The sequence below is a fragment of the Lissotriton vulgaris genome, chromosome 5 (assembly GCF_964263255.1).
Source record: "Lissotriton vulgaris chromosome 5, aLisVul1.2, whole genome shotgun sequence".
Taxonomy (NCBI): domain Eukaryota; kingdom Metazoa; phylum Chordata; class Amphibia; order Caudata; family Salamandridae; genus Lissotriton; species Lissotriton vulgaris.
Genome location: NC_141693.1, coordinates 978,686,037 through 978,706,303, shown reverse-complemented (window position 1 = coordinate 978,706,303; position 20,267 = coordinate 978,686,037). Strand labels below are relative to the sequence as shown.

At 43.5% G+C, this 20,267-nt stretch overlaps 1 pseudogene across 1 annotated transcript in view; it reads right to left on the bottom strand.

Moving 5' to 3' along the window:
• LOC147711847 (uncharacterized) overlaps nt 1-20,267 on the bottom strand; it is a 493,283-nt pseudogene that overhangs the window by 254,410 nt on the left and 218,606 nt on the right. Inside the window, exon 3 of the transcript XR_015295586.1 lies at nt 18,865-18,998. The product of XR_015295586.1 is annotated as an uncharacterized LOC147711847 (transcript). The remainder of the gene's footprint in view (nt 1-18,864; nt 18,999-20,267) is intronic.

Genomic DNA, 20,267 nt, shown 5'->3' with positions numbered 1-20,267 from the left:
ATAAGCCAAACCACTGTTATCAAGTAGAAAACCAACATTTTAAGGCACCCTGCTAAACGCTGGTGCCTAGGAAAAGGCACGGGAATCATAGGGTTAAAACATACACTACAGCTCCTTCATCTCATATTAATTCAAGAAAGCTCCATAATGGTGTGTTCAGCAGTCCAGCATGGTTTTAGTATTTGGAACATTTGGAAAACTAAGGTTTGGTTGCTCTAAAGGCAACACTTATTTGCATTATTTTCTTACCAAATTCTCTCTTACATTTTTTACAAATGAGTTTTAGTTTTGACATGTGGTTGTTGTCGTGGGTTAATGGGAGCTATGAGGAGATGGCCTCATGCCCCCTAAGATCTGGACAATGAAAAAGGAGGGGTGGGCACTTCCAGAGATTTATGTTAGAATGGTCCTACCAATGCACTGGCCAATGAATGCCTTCCAACTGGGCATTCTAACAGCAAATATCAAAGCAATGAGCAAATGATAACCCTGACCCACAACCCTGTTTTTCAAACTAACTCAATGATAGATTTTATGAATCATTTCTATTTTATTAGAATTATCTGGAGGCTGGCTAACAAGATAAAAAAAACAATAGCCCCCTCAACAAAACCCTTCCCAGCCCCGCCACCCTCCCATCATACATTTAATACCGTGGGCATGATGGCTCATATGGCCAATAACTGTGGGTAGGTGACTTTTTCAGTATCCTCTCTACCCGTTGGTTGCCCTCCAGCAGGTTGGTCCTCTAAGTTCCCTTGGGAAGCAGGGAATAAAGTATAACAACTTAAGGTACTTAGGACATGTCAGTTTGTTAAATTATAGTGTCAGTAGTCGTAAGAAGGGGGCCCACAGCTCCTTGTAGGAGTTCCATTTACGTTCGGCCCAAAGTATCAGCTGCTCCATCGCCAGGACATGACACAGCTGGTGGAATAACGATGTGTAGTCTTGGAACTTATCTGTTGCCTTATGAGAAATAATCAACTGGTGTGCCGCTCCTAACGCTAGTAATACATATTTGAAAAGCGGCAGTGGTTTCAGGGAAGAATGCTTGCATAACAGAATTGAGTTTAACCACAGACAAAAGTACAGATAAAGCACACATAAAGGTACCCACAGACAGAACTTTCTTGAAAAAAACTTTGCATTATTAGAATAACGGACATATAACAAGGTGCTCATGGGGTTACATATGATAAACATATAAAGATACAAAATACAGTGTATACAAACACGCACTATGGCAGAGGAATGATAAACAAAGTGTCTACTAATCACAAAATCAATAATGCAGTGAATGCATCCTCTTCAGTTGCCAAAAGGAACGTTGACGGCGTTTCGACCTTGTCACTCAAAAGGTCATCATCAGGACACAAGAAAAATATTTTGAAAGCAATAATCAGAAAATCTGTAATTCAAGTAATACCATCTGTAAATGTCGGGGTACCTATGGTCATAATACAAAAGAAATAAAAAAGCCCAACCAAGGGCTGAAAAGATGTAAAAAGGTGAAGCAAGTAAATTTAAGTCACCAACCAAATGAATGTGCCGCAATCAAAAGTCATAATCGAAACAAACTATAAAAAGTATATAATAAAGTCCATAAAAATACCTGCGTAAGAAAAGCAAAGGAAACTTCCACCTCGTGTTTACTATTCGGAGAGCAAAAATGTGCATGTTATTAAAATACGGTATGCTCTAAAATTTAAAACAAGGAACCTACTGATTAGTGAATTATTCACATCAGAGAATCCAACGATTCAGCCGAAGGAAGAGCCTTACCAAAATGAATTACAGCTCTGAAAAATAATGGAGTCTATGAGTATTTAGTATATCCACAGATAGGCCAGACAATTATGTGTCAGTCCAACCGGTCATACGTACCAACAATTTCATAGGTCAAATAAGGAAAATAAAAGGATTTTGTAAGGCGACGATTTCTAAACGTACTGTATCCGAAGGAACAGGAACATATCTGAAAAATCACAGTGATTCACAACGGAAATTCACTGGAAAGAAAAAGAAAGGAAAATTGCAAATCAATTATGATGCTAACTGCCTGTAAAACAACCTATGACTAGTTTTAAGGGACGTTAAAGATACTTATTATGGAGACTAAAGCTGGGGCCATTTTTTTTTGCCTCTGAGGGACGTTAGAGGGTAAGCGGGAAAGCGAGGAAGCTGTATATCAAAGACAGTGTCTATGTCCTTAAGGACCCTAGCCTTAAAGGGAGTTGTGAACTTCCCACGGCATTGCACTAGGGGGTTGGTGCCGCCGCAGCCACTTCAAGAGTCTTTAGTGCGATCTGGGTGCTATTTGTGTAATCTGGCTGGTGTCCAGCACCAGTATGTAGCAATTTTTACTGCTGTCTCGGCACTCATCATATTACTTGCTGTGTGATGTGCTCTGTAGAATATGGCCTCCCAGTATTTAAATGTGGGAGTCCTCCATATCTCCGCCTTCAAGTTTTGTTGACTGGTGCTTTTGAGCTGAGGTAGAGTCTGACCCAGGAAGGAATATAGGGCCAGCAAGCAAGCAAGCACATTCGCATTCGCAAACGCCGAAATTCTCAGAATTTCGGCGAATGAGAATTTGCTAAATGGTATGTATGAAGGAAAATATGGTGCAAAATAAGGAATCGCAAAATTTGCGATTCCTTATTTTGCAATTGCATTAAAGGAATCACTCATTTTGCGATACCTTAACCCCTTCTATGCTCATGACGGAGCCGCTCCGTCATGAGCCTCGGTTGAGCTGTGCTCATGACGGAGCGGTTCCGTCATGGCCCGCTCGGCGCGCCTGCGTGGCGCGAATTCCGCGTCTGCGCTGGACGTTCCATTAGCGGGCAGGGCCATGACGGAACCGCTCCGTCATCAGCACAGCTCAACCGCGGCTCGTGACGGAGCGGCTCCGTCACGAGCATGCGAGCACCGCTCGGCCCCCCCGCCCCCTTAGCGCTGCGGCGGAATTCCTGCCGCAGCGAAGGGGTTAAATGCAATGTATGAAGCAAAAACATTTTTTAGGGCATGTACGTGAGCCACATGTGCACCCATACATATTTCAGGGGTGTAACAGGGTGTCCTGCATCCTTGAAATTATTCTCAATTTGCGATTCTCAAATTGCGAATCGCAAATTGAGAATACCTTCCCATTCATTCCTATGGGCCTCCTGGCCCATAGTAATGAATGGGAAATTATTCCTTAATTGCGATTCGCTATTCGCAATTAAGGAATTTTAAGAAATCGCAAAAAAAATGTGATTTTGTACATACATACCTATTTGCGATTCTCAAATAGCGATTTCTTAAAAATCGCTGTTTGAGAATTGCAAATCAGGTTGATGATACATATAGCCCATAGTTCGGAGATCAGGCAGTTGTCTTTATCTTTCAGCAATAGCCATTGCTCAAATGGTGTCAGAGGGCGGTGTAGACTCAATCTAACAGAGATATGAGTTACCCTGTGTCGGAGTTGAATGTATTGCATTCAATCAACATCTGTTAAGTGAAAATCTGTTCTCAGTGTGGCAAAGGGGGAGATCTCAGTGAAGTCAAATAGTTTGTCAGTCTGTTTCCACCCCGCTACATGGCAGTGCCCAAAGTTGTCGTTACACATACCTGATGTGAAATCTAGGTTAGCACAGAGGGGGGTTTGTGGTGAAGGGTGAGAAATAAGATCGTTTCACTCTGACATCCTATTCCAGATCGCTGGTTTGGCCTGTGTGACACATGAGGATAACAACCCCCATGATCCGCTCTGCCGGGGTAGCCATGGTATCTTCCATATGTGAGTGTCTGCTATAGCTTGGTCCTTGAAGCACCAGTGTTTTCCCGGACTCGGGGCACCTCCATTCCACAAGGAATCTAAGCTGTGCGGCCTGGAAGTAGTGTGTGATGTTGAGTAAACCCCATGCAGCCCTCAGGCATAGGACAGTATGTCAGATGTCGCACCATACGAGGCTGTTTCCTATTCCACACAAAACTGGTAATCACCTTCTGCATAGTTAGCAGCGTGGTATGAGGTGGGTAAGTGTTGGAAGGTACATAACATTTTGGGTGGGATAGTCATTTCAATGGCCGCAATGTGGCCCATGCATTGGCCTGTAGTAATGCCGAGGGGGTGAGTTGTATCCATAGGTAATGAAGGGAATCAGTGACCCATGCAATTGGGCCTACAGTTGGTCTTGGTGGGACGGGATCACAATGAAGTTAATTATGAGGCACTTCCAAAGATTTACCTTGAACTCCTAGATGTCCCCAAACGCCTCCAGTTCCCGCAGTAGTGCTAGCAAAGACGTAGGTGGCTCTGATAGAGCCACAATCACGTCATCCGTATAAAGGCTATTGGTGTGGTTGTCCCCCCAATTTTTACCCCTGTGATTTGTGGAGCTGAATGGATGCCTTGTGCCAAGGGCTCCATGTGCAATGCGAAGAGGAGCAGAGACAGCAGGCAAACCTGTTGCATCACCCTATGTATAAGAAAGGAATGTGAAGCCACTCTATTCACTCTCACGGAGGCCCTTAGAGGGCTATATCCACTAGACACCCAGTGGTAGAGATATGGCATGCAGGCATTGAGTCTGTGGGCAAATACACTAGTGAATAGTCTTCCATCTATAATAAGTACAGAAATGGGCCTTTATGAGCTGCAGAGGCGTGCTTCTTAAACTGGTTTAGTTAGTTACTGTAATGGAGCTTGGAATGCATAAGCGTCCCATTGTCAGCGAAAGAATGAAAGAGTCTGGTGAGGATAGGGGCCAGAGTGTGGCAGTCCTGTAGAACAGTAGCATAAAGCCGCTCCGGCCAGGGAACTTCAAAGGGGTTAAGTGCACTTTTGCTGATACTACCTAAGAAATGTCAATGGGTTCCTTTAATGTCTCTGCATGTGCTAAAGTGAGTTTCGTTACCTGTGCCTCTGGCAGGTAAATCGAGAAATCTCGGGTTCTGGTGTCTTGGGTGGGATAGAGCTGCGCATAGAAATCCCTGAAACCTCAAGCTATCGGGTCGCCCCCTTGACTACCAGGGCCGGACTGGGAACCACAACCGGCCCTGGCAAAGTGCTCGGCCGCCCCCCTCCCAACTCGGGGGGTTGGAGGTGCCGCCGAGGTCTTTGCCGGGGCCGGTTTTCGGCCAATTTTGGTACAGGGCCGACTTTGCTGCAAAAACGGCCCTGTAACAAAAACGGCCCCAGGGTCCCAAAAACGGCCCCCACCCGTGCGGCGCATCGGGGGATTGCCCGGTGCCCTCTACAGCCAGTCCGGCCCTGTTGGCTACAGATTCTGTCTACGTGTAGTTTAGCCCGTGGTCAGTGTGCAAGCTTTTTCCTGCCTCTCTTACCCCCAGGTATAATTGTTTCTTCAAGCTCTGTGCAGCGAATTCCACCCTGTCCAGGTCCAACTCAGATCTTGTTGTATCCCTGTATGTCTAATGACAGATCATGTTTCACAGACTGGAGGCAGGTGCACAGGGAATCAAACAGGGACTTCAAAAACGGCCTTGTGAGTGAGGCGTGATTGTTGCTGGGGTCTTTGTGTGGGCGTCTCCTTTGTGATGACGAACCTTCCTTCACTGCTTTCATGGATCTAGTCAGCATGCATCAGACACTTTGATCTTTTTTGCTCTTGGTGAAAGTTATTTCGCTGCGCAGCTAGGGGGAAAAGCCCTGCTTCTCGTACTGGGTGTGGAGAATGCTGCGTGGTAATTAGCTGTAGGCCCTTAACTGGTAGCCCAGTGATCACTAGGTGCAATTACACCCAATGCTAGGGTCTGATACTGTCCACTCTAGGCACCCCTGGAGTGGCAAGTGCCCACTCTGCGTGGTCCTCTGCAATGTGTCTTCAGTAAGGATTGGGCGGTCGTGTTCTGGGGCCTCTTTGTGATCCTTCCTCTCATTGCAGGGTTCAGGTCTGCTATAGGGTACTTGGTAGTGAACCCCAGTGGGCACGTGGAGCACCTCAGTGTGCTGGTGCTCTTAGCCGCCCTCAGGGAACAGCCACACAGGGAGATTGGTGGCCGCCCTGCTCCCACAAATTCCTACCCCGGTGAGGTGGTCTTAAGATCCTTGTGATGGGAGGGACAGGTTTCCACTGCGGCTTCTGTGCCCCGGGCTCGCTCTCCCCAAGTTTCGGAGGGAGAGTCCTCCTGCCAACTGAGGCCTGATCTCTACTGGGGATTCCTCTGCTGTTGCAGCTGGTGATGATTTCAAACCTTTGGCGTGCAAATCAGTACCTTGAGGAGGATACGCCCCTACCCCAACCTTGGTTCTCCCTCAGGCTTTATTTCCCACTGCAGCCAAGTAGTTGGGACCACCGTCAGTTCACGGACAAGCACAACTACAAGATCCGATAGGTTAACTAAGGTCCTATTCTGGTGTGCACCCAGCAGAACTGCAGGAGAGTCGTGGCATCCATTTTAGGTGCAGCACTGCCTGCTCCAATGCCAGTTCACACAGTAGTGGAGTACAGAGCTTCACTGACTCAACATCGGGGGAAAGTTTCCAAGGTCTCCGCCCTGGGCCGCCAGGGCAGCTAATGTCTCCCGGGCCCAACATATCTGATGGTGACTGGTGGGCGGGCAAGTGAGCTGACATCTATACCTAGAGGTAATGTTTATGAGGTAGAACTGCCCCAGCCTACGATTTGCTGAGCTCTCAAATGTATAATCCACTAAAGGAAACTAAACATGCTTTACTCAGTTGCATGCCCACACTCAGCATTTTACCTCCTTTTAATTTGTTAAGACAACATGTATTCACAACAGCAAATGTATGTTATGTAATGTAGATTTTTATGGTGCAGCTTATCACCCATGACGGTATGTTATATATTTCTATGCCCAACGTTTTCCTTCAAAGTCTGCAGCCGGCACAGATGAATACTGTATTGCTGTGGTTCAAATCCTTTGCACCTGGTCAATTTATTGATAGTATCACCAGATGAGGGCATATGCTTAGACATGGGCCCCAGATCTCTGTAGCTATAAGTACTCGCAGTACCTGGCTCTGATAAGTCTCAAAAATAAAAATGAACTTTATACTATATTTCTACAGCACTTCACATCGTACTTCAGTCATTTCTAACCACAAGGTAAATAGGTGTTAGTATTACACAGTGTAACAATACTTCCTTTACTCACCTGTGAAAGAGGGTGGGCTGAGTTGGCCATGCCAGGATATGAATTTTGACTTGCAAAACTTAGCAAGTCACCACTCATACTAAAAAAACATTTTGAGGGCCTTTTCCCCCCATTAATTGGGGTCCTAAACTTGCACTTTGTGCTTCTGGTTGATCTCCATCTGGTATGTCAGAGTGAACAAAACACAATGGGAGAGAATGTGGCCTTGAGTAATCACCAGGGGTTTGAGTTAACTCTATCTCACGCCAAACATCCCTATTTGTTGTTCAAAACAAATTGATTTGAGGCATTCACTAATTGACGACCAGAGACGTAACCAGTATATGGTGTACTGAGCAGCATGAATATGCAGTAATACACACGGCTGGACAAGAACCCTCCAAGGGCAAATATTAAAAGTGTCTATAACTACGGCGAGAGAAGTGAACAACAAGGGGCAAAAATTGCATTTCACAAGGGGTAAAAAAATCAAAACCTATTAAAGAAACCAAGATTACATAGGAGAATAGGAAAGCAACATTTTCTAGTACCACAAAATACTACTGCTAAGCATGGAATGTGGAACCTAATGCTAAAGGCTAGGTAAAGACTGTAGGAGTGCTGATGTGTAGAACAATACTAAACAAAGTGCCACTCTGCTTGAAGCTCACTTTTGAAAGAAAATGATCTATACGATTTAGAATAGCGTTTGTTGACCTCGGTTGGATCCATTCCTGTCACTGGCACTAGGCCGAACCACACAAGTGGTGCAGCGGTTTTATCAGCACACGTGGGGCAATGCTGGATGATAAAAAAAAATGGGATTCCTGCGGTTTCCGGAATTTTCAGTCACAGAAATATAGGGAAAATGTGTGATTTAAGACAAAGTTTGAGGTTTGCAGGGTATTGTGGGTAAGAAACCACACAGATACACAACCCAGGAATCTCCTGGTTGTCTACTTTTAAAATATGTCTGTAAGTATTATTACTATTATTATAAGGTTTTAAATAGCATATAGCTACACAAAAGGGTTTCCCAGCGCTAGACAAAGGTAGGACACTAGCCGGAGATGCGGATAAAAGTCAGAATAGCCAGATTTGAAAGCTTTTGTGAAAGATGCAGAAAGATTGGCAGCTTTTTGGTGATTCAACCATCGTATTCCAGTTCTTAGGGCCCAAGTAAGACAACGAGCGGACACCCAAGTGGGCTTCTTTAACTCTGGGGACCTTACAGAGGTTCCAGTTGCTCACCCGAAGCGAGCAGTTGCAACTAACTGTTGCAGATAGCGTGGATCGACATTCAGTATCGCTTTATGTCTGTAGCATAGGGCTTTGAATTGTATGCGTTTTTCCACCGGAAGCCAGTGAAGGTTGCGAAGAAGGCTAGGCACGGGGGAATGTTTGGGTAGATAAAATAGAAGCCTGGCCGCGGAATTCTGAATCACTTGTGGGCGTTTGATTGAGAACTTGCCAGCACCCAGATAGAGAATATTCCTGTAGTCCAGCCTGTATAAAATCAAGGCCTGGATAATCATCCACTGAGCCAAAAAAAGAGGAGCATCAACATTATTTTCTTTAGCCAGAGAAACAAGTGGAGGCTACCTAGGAAATTTGGATTTTCACAGATAATTCATCATCCAGCCAGAAGCTGAGGTTCTTAACCTGAGAGACTGACAAAGGAAGGGCTCCTAGAGTGTCAGGCCAATGTTGTGGACCCCACAGCAGAGGGTTCTTACCCATCACCATAACTTCAGTCTTGTCCCTGTTTAACTTTAGGGAGTTACTATTCATCCAGGTAGAAACCTTGAGGAGACAGGAGTTCAAAGTGTCCACTCTGTGACCCTCGACAAATGACAAAGAAAAGATGATCTGAGTGGCATCAGCATAGGAAAACAAAGTGAGGCCACATCCTTCAACAATATCAGCAATGGGATGAACATAGATGCAGTGCCCTGAGGAACTCCGGAAGAGAAGGAGTGACACATGGGGTGGTTTCCATGGGTGCTGGCTGAGCATGGCCCCAAATCCTGCAGCTACCCCTATTGCTGATCTCTCAAATATAGCACTTTACGGCTTTTCCTGTCAAGGTCTCTTGGCCCACCCACACAAGTGAGGTACCATTTTTATCACAGAAATATGAAGAAAATTTGTGTTTCAGTCAACGTTAGAGGTTTGCAGGGCATTGTGGGTAATAACATGGTGTGCGATGCAGGCGAAGCATACAACCCTGGATTCCCCCAGATGTCTAGTTTCAGAACTGTTTAGGTCTGGTAGGTTTTTCCAGATGGCAGCCTACCCAAGCCCCAAAAGTGCAGCCGTTCACCAGTGCGAGTGTGAAGCTACTGGGATTTAGCCAAACTCTCCTTGCTCCTTTATAAAAATAACACCTGAAAGAACCAAATGACCTCTTGCTTGCCATTGGGATGGGTTGCTTTAGTCCGCAGGAGAGAAGATATACTGTTGAGGTTTTACGGAGAAGGGTGGGGCCTGATGTTAGGCTTGACAAGGCATACCCCATTATTTATTTAAAAATATATATTGCCGCCCTACAGTAGGCCTTTCTGTCCCCCTGGGGGCAGTTCTGGGTTGATTACTCCATCTGCCTCCAGGGGTGTAGAAATACCATTTCCCCAGTTCTATGGGGGTGAGGCCATGGTCATGTCCATGCTGGGCAGCCGCCACCTCTATATTAAAAAAAACAATCCATGACTTCTTGTGGGCTTTCTACCCCATGGGGGTGTTTATCGGGGTACAAACCCCAATCTGCAACCCATTACCCATTTTTATAGGGGTGGGGGCATGACCATGCTCATGGTAGGCAGCCCCCAACCCTACAATTAAAAAAACCAAAAGGACTCACTGGTACTTAATGGGCTTTCCGCCCCCCACCGAAGTGCATGGCAGTACTCCGCACACAAAGGGATAAAAAGCAAATGCAATGTAAATGAAGGTTTTCCTCTAACACAGCAGTTGAACCTTAGAGAACATGGAATATTTGTAATAATGTCACACTTTGCAGACTTATGCATAAGGAGAAAATATATTGGGTACAATATTTGAATCCTCTAAAGCAATACTAGTCAAAATGTTTAACTTGTTATAAAATATATTTTCCCACAATATCTTGAACATTTTAACTAAAGTACTGCAGCTAAAAGTAAGGTTTTCATAAATCCCTGTCTTTTGGATTTCAAACCCAAAACAAATACATAGGTACTTGAAACTAAAAGTCACAGTACCATTATTATATGAATTTGAGATTGCTCATGTAAAAAATGCCCAAACCATCCCAAAAGTGATCAGCACCACTAACATTTGCCACATGCTGTCATACCTCCCTCAAATGTTGATCGTGAAAAAATCTACCAACTACCACTATGTCAAGTATCTTTACTGGCTAGTATATGGGTCGAAATCATTATCCAAATAATTGGCATACACATAAAACACCCCCTTTTTCTTGATTCCAAGAAGTAGGGCTTCGGCCGTTCTGTAATATTAAATGTGTTTGTTTTCAAATGTAAAATAGGAGTGGCTCTGGGCAGAAGTTGAAGAGAATAGGTCTGGAGTTACAGTTCTAGTCCTGGGGTTCATATTCAGGAACCCAGAGGTAGTCTTCTTACTGGAACGGTATGCTATAGACCTTCTGGGTGTGCTACTCAATATAAAACTTTTTTAGATACCATCACTAATCTAACTTTAGCACACTCTAGAACGATTATACTGGGAAATTTTAATTTGAGGGAGAATGGGAATTTGAGCAGCCATCTGAGGGATCTGAAGCATGCATGCGCGAATCTCAGTCTTCAACAACTGGTGAAACACCCCACCCATCAGGGGGGACATATTCTTGACCTCCTGTTCGCTAGTCAATCTGAAACTGAAGTGCTTAATATATTACCACAAAATTGGACGGATCATTATTTAATTCATTTTAATATTATGCTACCTTGTCCAGTGGATAATTCTAAATGCTCAGCGACTTACCGGAGAGGAAGGGAGTGGGCGAAACTAGGAAAGGCAAATATCCATCTAACCTTCCGAAACGCAAATCTCTTTGCCCCTACCGCTACAGTAGAGGAGAACTAAAAAACCTACTACAATTACATAACTGACGCTCTGGATCAGTTAATCCCGGTAAAGAAGCTAAAAAATTAGAAATAAAATCACAACACCCTGGTATAATGTTGAACTTAAACAACTACGCCTTATTTGCAAGAAGGCAGAGAGGAAATGGAGAAGGAAGTACCTAGAGCTAGACAAGCAAGAACTGAAACTAATGCAGATTAAATACAAGGAGCTCATTTTAACCCCTCCCGTGCTCATGATGAGCTGAGCTCGTCATGAGGCACGGTTGCACTGTGCTGATGACGAGCTGAGCTCGTCATGACACGCGCGGCGTTCACATGTGGGGCTAATTTCCCCGCTGTGCTGAACGAGCCGAAAATGGGCGTGGTCATGACAGCACAGCGCCACCATGTAGCGTGACGAGCTGAGCTCGCCACAAGCACCGTGGCGCTGCGCGCGCCCCCCAGCGCCGCGGGGGAATTAGCTCCACAGCGAAGGGGTTAAAGTCAAAGGCTAACTTCTATGCTAACTCCATTTCACAAGCACCCAATGGTACAAAAGCACTATTTAAGATCGTTAAGGATCTTTCTGCCCCTACTTGTTTGAGTAATAAAGTGGTGGCATCAAAGACATTGTGCAATGAGATTGCCTCCTACTTTACAGACAAAGTTGCTAAAATTGTTGGTGCTTTCCAAACCAATGATAATGGCGATCAGGATAACTCCGTACAGACGACGGTTGAGGACATGTGGCAGATAACTACTCTGGATAATTTTTAGATTCTTACTGACATTTCTTTTAACAACCTGGTGCATAGCGTGTCCTCGGGTTCTCCCCTTGATCCTCTCCCTCACAAAGTCTGGAAGACTTTTGGCCAAGCCACTCTTCCCTGGCTGCGCCAGATATACAACCAGTCCTTAGAAGAAGGCATAGTCCTGGAGGGATGGAAGCAGGCTGTGGTGACACCCTTGATTAAGAAGCCCTCATTGGACCTGACATCCCCAGCAAGTTTTAGACCAATCTCTCTTCTGCCATTTCCGATAAAAATCATGGAAAAGGGTGTAAGCAAGATCTTATCTTGTTTCCTGGAGGATAATAAACTGCCGGATAAGGACAAATTTGGGTTCCGGCCGGGTCATGGGACTGAGACTGCTTTGGCCACCATGATGGATAATCTACGCATGCCGGCCGACATGTCAGCCGCATTCAACACGGTGAGCCGCGTGATCTTATTGGAAAGATTGGGGTGAAGGGACGGGCTCTGCAATGGCTGCGGTCAGGTGGTAACCATGGCACTGTTTTCCTCCCGTAAATCCCCAGTAGCCTATGGGGTACCACAGGGCGCTGCGATTAGCCCCATCCTTTTCAATATCTACTTGCAGCCTCTGTTTCCCATCATTAAATTGTTCGGGTCGACCTGTTCAACTATGCGGGCGATACGCAACTTGCGTTTTCCCTGGAAGGAAAACACACAGTTTCCATAGAGATGTTTCAGGAGTGTATGCGTCAGACTGCAGGTTGGCTTCGGAGAAACTCCTTGCAGGGTAATGGGGAGAAAACTGAGGTGCTGTACTGCTCTTCTGCTATGTTGCCTAAACACATACCACTGGAGTTTAGGCTTACCCCTGAGGAGGAACCTCTGGTCCCTGTCAGCATGGTGCACAATTTGGGGGTTCTTATAGATGACAACCTCCAAATGGAGTCGCAGGCAAATAAGACAGCCAGCATGTGCTTCTCTTTGATGTGCATGCTGCACAAAATACTCCCAATACTTCCCAAGGACTTGCGCACTCTCTTAGTGAGGAGCACAGTGCTAAGTAGACTGGACTACTGCAACTCCCAGTATTTGGGAGCACCACAGTATATTTTGCAGGGGCTGCAGAGGGTCCTGTCGGCAGCAGAAAAATTGGTGTTAAATTGGCAACGTATATCCTCCTCTACTCTTGCCCTGAAAGATCTCCACTGTCTACCTATTAAGGAAAGGGTCCACTTTAATCACTCTGTATAGTGCACAGAGCGGTACACGAGTTGGGGCCTGTCCCACTACAGGAAACATTCACCTGATACCTCCCCAAGAGGCAGTTTTGCTCTTCTAGTGCAAGTTTGCTGGCAATTCCTAGATTTAAGCGTTCTAGGATGGGAGGGAGGGCTTTCAGTGTGGCTGCTGCCCATATTTGGAATGAGCTACCACAGAATATTAGACAAATTAACTCCTTAATCGAGTTCAGAAAGATCCTGAAAACCTGGCTCTTCCCCAAAGCGTGATCCCTCCTTTTCAACTTTTTCTCTGGTTCACTCACATGATGGCTATTTCTCCAGTTTGAGCACCAGGATACCCGTAGGGTAGGTGTGGGCGGAAAATCCGTTCCGCTCGCGGATTTTGCGGATTTTCGGGAAATCCGCAATCCGCGAGATTTGCGAATTTCCCGCAAAATCCGCAAATCCGCGAGCAGCGGATTTTGCTCGCGCTGCTCGCACTGTTAGCGTGAGTTCGCGCCCCGCGAATAAGTGCGAAATTGCAGAAATACGATCTTGGCAAAACTGAAAGTAACTACTTACCAGGTTCAAAAGTTCAGGCACATCATTAGTAGCCATTTCCTGTAGGGCTTCCTGAGGGGCCCCTCCAGAGTTCAGTTGCCAGTTGAAACTATTATGTGACCCTGCTCTGAACCTCAGAATAGTTACACATATGCCACAAAGGTCCTGAATTACAGCTAAGGGAGACAAGCAGGAGCCAGGCTGGAAGTTAAAATCCATTAATCAGCCCCTAATTCATTATTGTCAGTTGGGGCAGGGCAGGTGTTGTAACTAATTTTGCAACAATGAAAGCACTTAGCAAGTGCAAAAGATCACTAATCAGGGCGCACTAAGGAAGCAGGTGCCAGCTAAAAAAATATTCTGTGACACATTAATCAGCCCCAAATTAATTCAGGTCACTTGAGGCAGGGAAGGTGTGCTTTGCTTTGCCGAAAATAATGTACACTGGACAACCAGAGGGTGTAGTGATGAAACAGAGGGTGGCATGGGTGGGCCAGAGGGTGGCATGAGTAGTCAGAGAGTGGCAGTGGTGACAGAGAGTGGCAGTGATGAAGAAGAGTGTCCCAAACAGGCTGGACACGTAGAAACAACAAGTTCGCAAAACTTGCGACCCGACAGGTAAGTTCGCAAATTGCGAAATTGTAAAAACCCTCGCGAACTGGCAGAAACACGGGCGAACACAAAAAAAAAAAAAATCCGCAAATTCGCGGGAATTCGCGGATTTTGCGGATTGCGAATCCGCAAATCCGCAAAATTCGCGGATTGCCAATCCGCAAAATCCGCTCATGCTTACCGTAGGGTGGCAGTATGCGCTATATAAGAACTACTTACATTTCATCTACTATTTCTGTAGGCAAACTGTGACATAATTTACCATGAACATTTGAAGATATGTGTGCGGGTATCAAAAGTTGTACTTGATTGAATCAGATTACTCTTAAATCATGCTTCTCATCATGGTAAGAATGGACTATTTTCTGTTCACATTCATTTGTTATAGTTGTGGAAACCTATGTGTTTAGGTTATGTATATCAGCCTTTGAGTATGATTGATAGATTATTGGATTATGCACTGAATACCACCACTCACAAATCCATTCACACATCCAGTCACTCAGACACCCACTCACACATGGATACACACAGTCACACAGCCACTCACATAAAATATGTTAGAAATAATATCACTCATTGATAATACACACAGAATAGTCGTTTAACTTTTGCAGCACCTTAGTATATATTTTTAACACTCAAAAACATTTAGAAAACCCTCACAATCACTGGATGATGTCATCTGTGATATCTTTTAAGATGTCATCAGTGATGTCACTGACCAGGTCATGAGTGATGCAATATGTGAGGTCATAAGCAGAGCATTGCAGGGGCGTATGTTATAGCCAGCTCAGGTAACTATAACTGCTGAATTTCACTGATGTTGTAAGAGTAAAATCTAATCCTAACTAGAACATCTCTATAACCTTTGGTTTTTTTCAGTAAATTTCTACGGTTTTGTTAATGTTATTTCCCAATATAACGTCGCCAATATAAAAAAATTGTTGTGAATTTCAACGTCTTTTAATATTATTTCCTAACTATAATGTCCGTGTAACCTTTGTTATTGTTTTGTGAATTTCAAAGGTTTTTTCGATATATTTCCTAACTGTAACCTTTGTAGGTGGGTGTGTTATTGGCTAAATGGGTCTGTGAGTCAGTGTGTCAGTGATGTATGGGAGTGTGAGTGGGGTTATGAGTGACTGTATGGATCTGTAAACGGGTGTATGAGTTGCCGTATGGTTGCTTGAGTGGGCGTGGGAGTGGTTATGTGGATGTTTGAGTGGCTCTATGGGTGTGTGCGTGGCTTTGTGCACCTGTAAGTGTATGTGAGAGTATATGAATGGGTGTGGCAGTGGGTGTCTAAGTGTCAGTGTGGGTTTGTCAGTAGCTCTGTGAGCGACTGAGCCAGAACAGAACCTCACCTGCCCCTTTATTGAACAAGAGCCCACAGTTTTGTAGAGAAAGTCGACCCAACAGAAATACTTTCTATTGGTTGATTAGTAAGTGCTACTTCAATGAGTAATAACTAGTGCATATTCTACACCACAACTGTATAATAGACCACGAGGAAATGTCTCCAGTGATTATGTGTGCATGTAATTTCAGCAATTTGGTTGTTCTTTGAGCGTCTTGATCCACAAATCTGTGATATATAAATCCTTGTCTACAGAAGCCAGTTTGGTAAGCTTTGGAAAACACTGGAAGACATTTGCATACTACTAAGTAAAACGGGGCTGGGCCGAATGGGCAGCCCTTGCAGATGATTTTGGGCATTTGCATATTCAGGGTAATTAAAATGGAGAACCATGAGCTCTGATCACAAGACAAGAAAGAAACCAGTCGTCAGGGTCACTAGAGATTAGATTGCTCTCTAATAAACCAACAATGCATTCACCTCCTTTAAAAATTTCAGATTGTTTAGCAGCGTGAAATATGAGAGGAAATACAATTAATTTGCCTTCCCTAAGCCCAAGAAGTTGGAATCATTTGTGCTTTACAGAAGTGGAGCTTCAACTGGGGCACATGCTGTGCTTATATTTATAAATTCTTCCTGTTGAGGTTTAATTTGTGTGAAAATGCATCAGGAACCTAATTTTTTCTAAGAAGAGTTCAGAGTTTTGACAAAAATATCTACCCAACTGGGGTACTTTCTACTGGGTAATTAGTAAGTGCTACCTCGTTGGGTTAATGCTTTGTGCATATTTTACTCTACAGCTGTGTAAAGGCCACAAGGTAATGTCTCCAGAGACCAGGCGTGCATTCAATTCGCTAATGTGATTGTTCCTGGAGTGCTTACACCCACAAATCTGTGATATCATGAATTTGCGTCAAGAGAAGATGACGAGACTACAAAGAGGTGAACCTCCACCAAAGAGAGGTACTTCCTTTTAAATATATATTTTTAAGGGGAGGAGGGCCTTGTGGCCCCCTTTCCCGAGCAGACTTTGGTCCTCGGGACCCCATTCCTCAGGGCCCGACCAAAACTTAATGGGGGAAGAGGGGGATTTCGACCCCAGGAACCTCATCCCTCGCCAACACTTAAAAGGGGAGGTGGGCAGCAAGGCCCCTTCTCCATCCCTCGGGTTCTGGCCTCTTCATCCTGGGTGCCCTGGAGCCCACCCAGGGCACAAAGTGTGCTATGTTGGGTACGACGGGGAGAGCCTAAATGCCTCTGCAGTACCTGTCAGCTTCCAGCCTCCAACAGGAACTGGCATTGTACACATAGGGAACAGCCAAAATCCTGATCCCTCCATGTGGTAGCAATATTCCTTCAGCTTCATTACGTTTGCTGGTATTAAAATAATGTGGATTGTTATACATACAACTCTTTATATTGACAAATACATGGGTCACTTAAGAGTCTAGCAATGAAAAGGCAGGTTGTCGAAAACAAGGCTGTATGTCTTAATATGTGTCCTTCGCACAGAGAAAGTCAAACTAGCCAGTAATATGTGCAAAATGTGAAAAAGAAGCTAATAAAGTTTGTTTGATGAACCGAGCCTGAGTAAAATAAAGAACCAGGTTACATATGAGACACATGCGTCAAATACTTTCCAATATATAATCTCCTCAATATCCAGGTTAATCCACTAACAGAAGTGATTTGAACCAGCACTGGGTAGCAGGACATACACTGTATGTTTAGTGTAACAAAAGTCACTTTCTTCTGTAATTTGAAAAACTGCCCATAACTTTGGCATACTTTTGCAGATGTAACCCACACACTGCATGTATAGTTGCAGTTAGAATCACTAACATGTCTTATTGACAGCATACCGACCTACAGAACTCCCATTAGACAAACATAAGAGAAAATATGTTATGGCTGGGTAACTAATTCCAAATCTTTCAAATCACTAACTATGTTAACTAGCAGCATGATTGGCACAATGTCTAAACGTCATGTTGTCTAATAATTATGTCCATTCTTTTCAATGAATATGATGCAGCCTGCGGATTAGGCAAATCGTGTAGTGAGTGCCACCATTTTTTATCTTCAATTTAGTTTACACATCATAGTTCACATATACTATTAATAGCATATACAACATTCTTTAAAAGACTAATCAATTTTTTTACAAACATGCAGAATATGACACAAGACACTACTGTGAAAGATTAAACACTTGGGTAATTTGTGCTGCCTGAATTCCTTTTCCGATTAAAAAGGTAAACAATAAAAAGGAAGGTAAAATATCCCAAATGTAAAAGGCTCATTGCTTATTAGTTTGCAAAATAATTGAATTTTCATGCTTTACCTGTTCTTGTTAGTAAACACAAGATTGACATTTCGAAATAAGAATTGTACTACATTGTATATTGGTCAAATTAGCTAAAACGTGCAGGCATTGTGATTAAATGCTGCTTCAGATGTAAAGGCAACGGATCTTCAAATATTGTAAAGTATGTTATTAAGCGAATATGAAAAATTGCCATCAGGTAATGCTAACACTAGGCCAATATATATATATATATATATATATATATATATATATATATATATATATATATATATAATATATATATATATATATATATATATATATTTGCAAAAATACTTATTTTCTGCTAATTTGTCACTTTACTGAACATATTTTTCATCATGCATGATTCTTACAGCACCATTCCTAAAAATATCATCTAAAAATAGATGTACCAGCTATTTCTTGCCCCACATATTTATCTTAAATGAATTCTTTGGCGTATATATAAAAATGAAGCATTTCTTTACAATTCACTGCCACTGGTAAAATGGTACATTAGGGCATATGTGTTCAAATGATTAGGTAGATTGGTGGTGTGGGTTATAGATACATGACTATGGATACAGTGAACACACTTTACACTTCATCTTAGTAATAATTTATACACAAAGTAGCATGTAGTTAACTGAAGCACGGGTGAAAAAGGCTTTCAGCAGGGTAGGTTGGACGCAGCGGTCTTAGAGAATTCGCGTTGGCGGTTGAGGGTGGACTTGAAAGTGGAAAGGGAAGCTTCAGCTCACACTTCGCTGGGGAGGGAATCTCAGTGGGATGTCACTTTGCTATTTTCATACATTGGCGGATTAATAAACATAGCCGCACTAACCTTTAAATAGATGCCACTTAGCGGTACCCAGTCTTGTCCATGCAAAAGATGTGGGACTATTATCTCATAGTTTTCCAAGTATTTTCCATGGACCTGTTGCCTAGATGATTCCAGTTTGCCATCCGAAGTCTCTCCTACTGCAATGAAACACATTCAGTTTTTGGTATAGAAAATTGGTAAATACATCTTCAAAATTCACAAAATATTACAAAATATCTTGAAGATAGATCACTTTAAGTTTTAAGGAAAGCTGTTATACATGAACATATACGGTATTGTTAGCCATTATGTAAGTGCCCTAAAACTGCATTTGTGCCATCGGTTTACACAATTTGTTGCAACATGGTTTACTTTTGCAATAAGAGTCCACAGATTTGCTGCAACAAAAGTTTACCGAAAGCTACACATTTAATTTCACTGTAGATGAATTGTTTGTGAGTGTAGCAATTTTCCTTATAAAGATGTATGGCAGCTTCTGGTTGCTAAATTCAGATAAAGTTTATTGCGAGCAGAGCTGATAAACAGCACAGCCACTAAGCCTCAGCGCAGACTTAAACACAAACATTCCACTCTTGGTCTGACAGCATTTCACAGATTTCTATTACAGCATTCCATAGAATGCTACCACCCCATCATCTCAGAGTACTACATTGTGGCAGGCGCATACTTGTACCTGTGAACTACACAGTAATGTGGGTGCACCTACATTCTCAAACGCTTTAATGGTGGGGTTCCAGAGATGGACTCAATCAACACATGAAGCAATAGGGAAGGTGAAATCAAATGAGGAAAGGTACATATGCTTTTGGCATGCCCAACCAAAATAAACCATACAAGAAAATGAAATATAGCATTTATATCCTGAAAGGAAATGGGATTCAACTGCATATGTCATAAGAAGATGTTGAAGGGATTAATGGAAGTATTGGCAGTGCCTTGTTTAATCTTTTCCTTGTTTCTAAAGAATATTTGAGTAAACCAAATGTAGCCCCAAATCATGGGTTGACTACAACTGTCATGAATTTAACAGAAATTGTTACCCATGAAGATCATGCGGTCTCTCCTCCATTAGGGTAAGCCATTGCAATCAGCTTTTTCCATATTTGCAATGGAGCTGTGGATGATTGTGGTGAGGCTTTCTCAGGGTCTTCTCAACCTGCTGCATACATAAAGCATGGATATGTGCCGAACGAGCTACTAATGTGCAGTCTTGTAAGGTCTATAGAGCTCTCACCCTGCCGGGCACCATTAAGGCACAGTAGCTACCGAGAAACACTTCTGATGTCCCGGCTGGATCGTATGGTCAACAGAGGGTCAATGATGAAATTCCACTAGCAGACGAACACAGGTGGCAGCAAACAGCATTAAGAACACAGTGAAATACAAACAACTAACATACTATA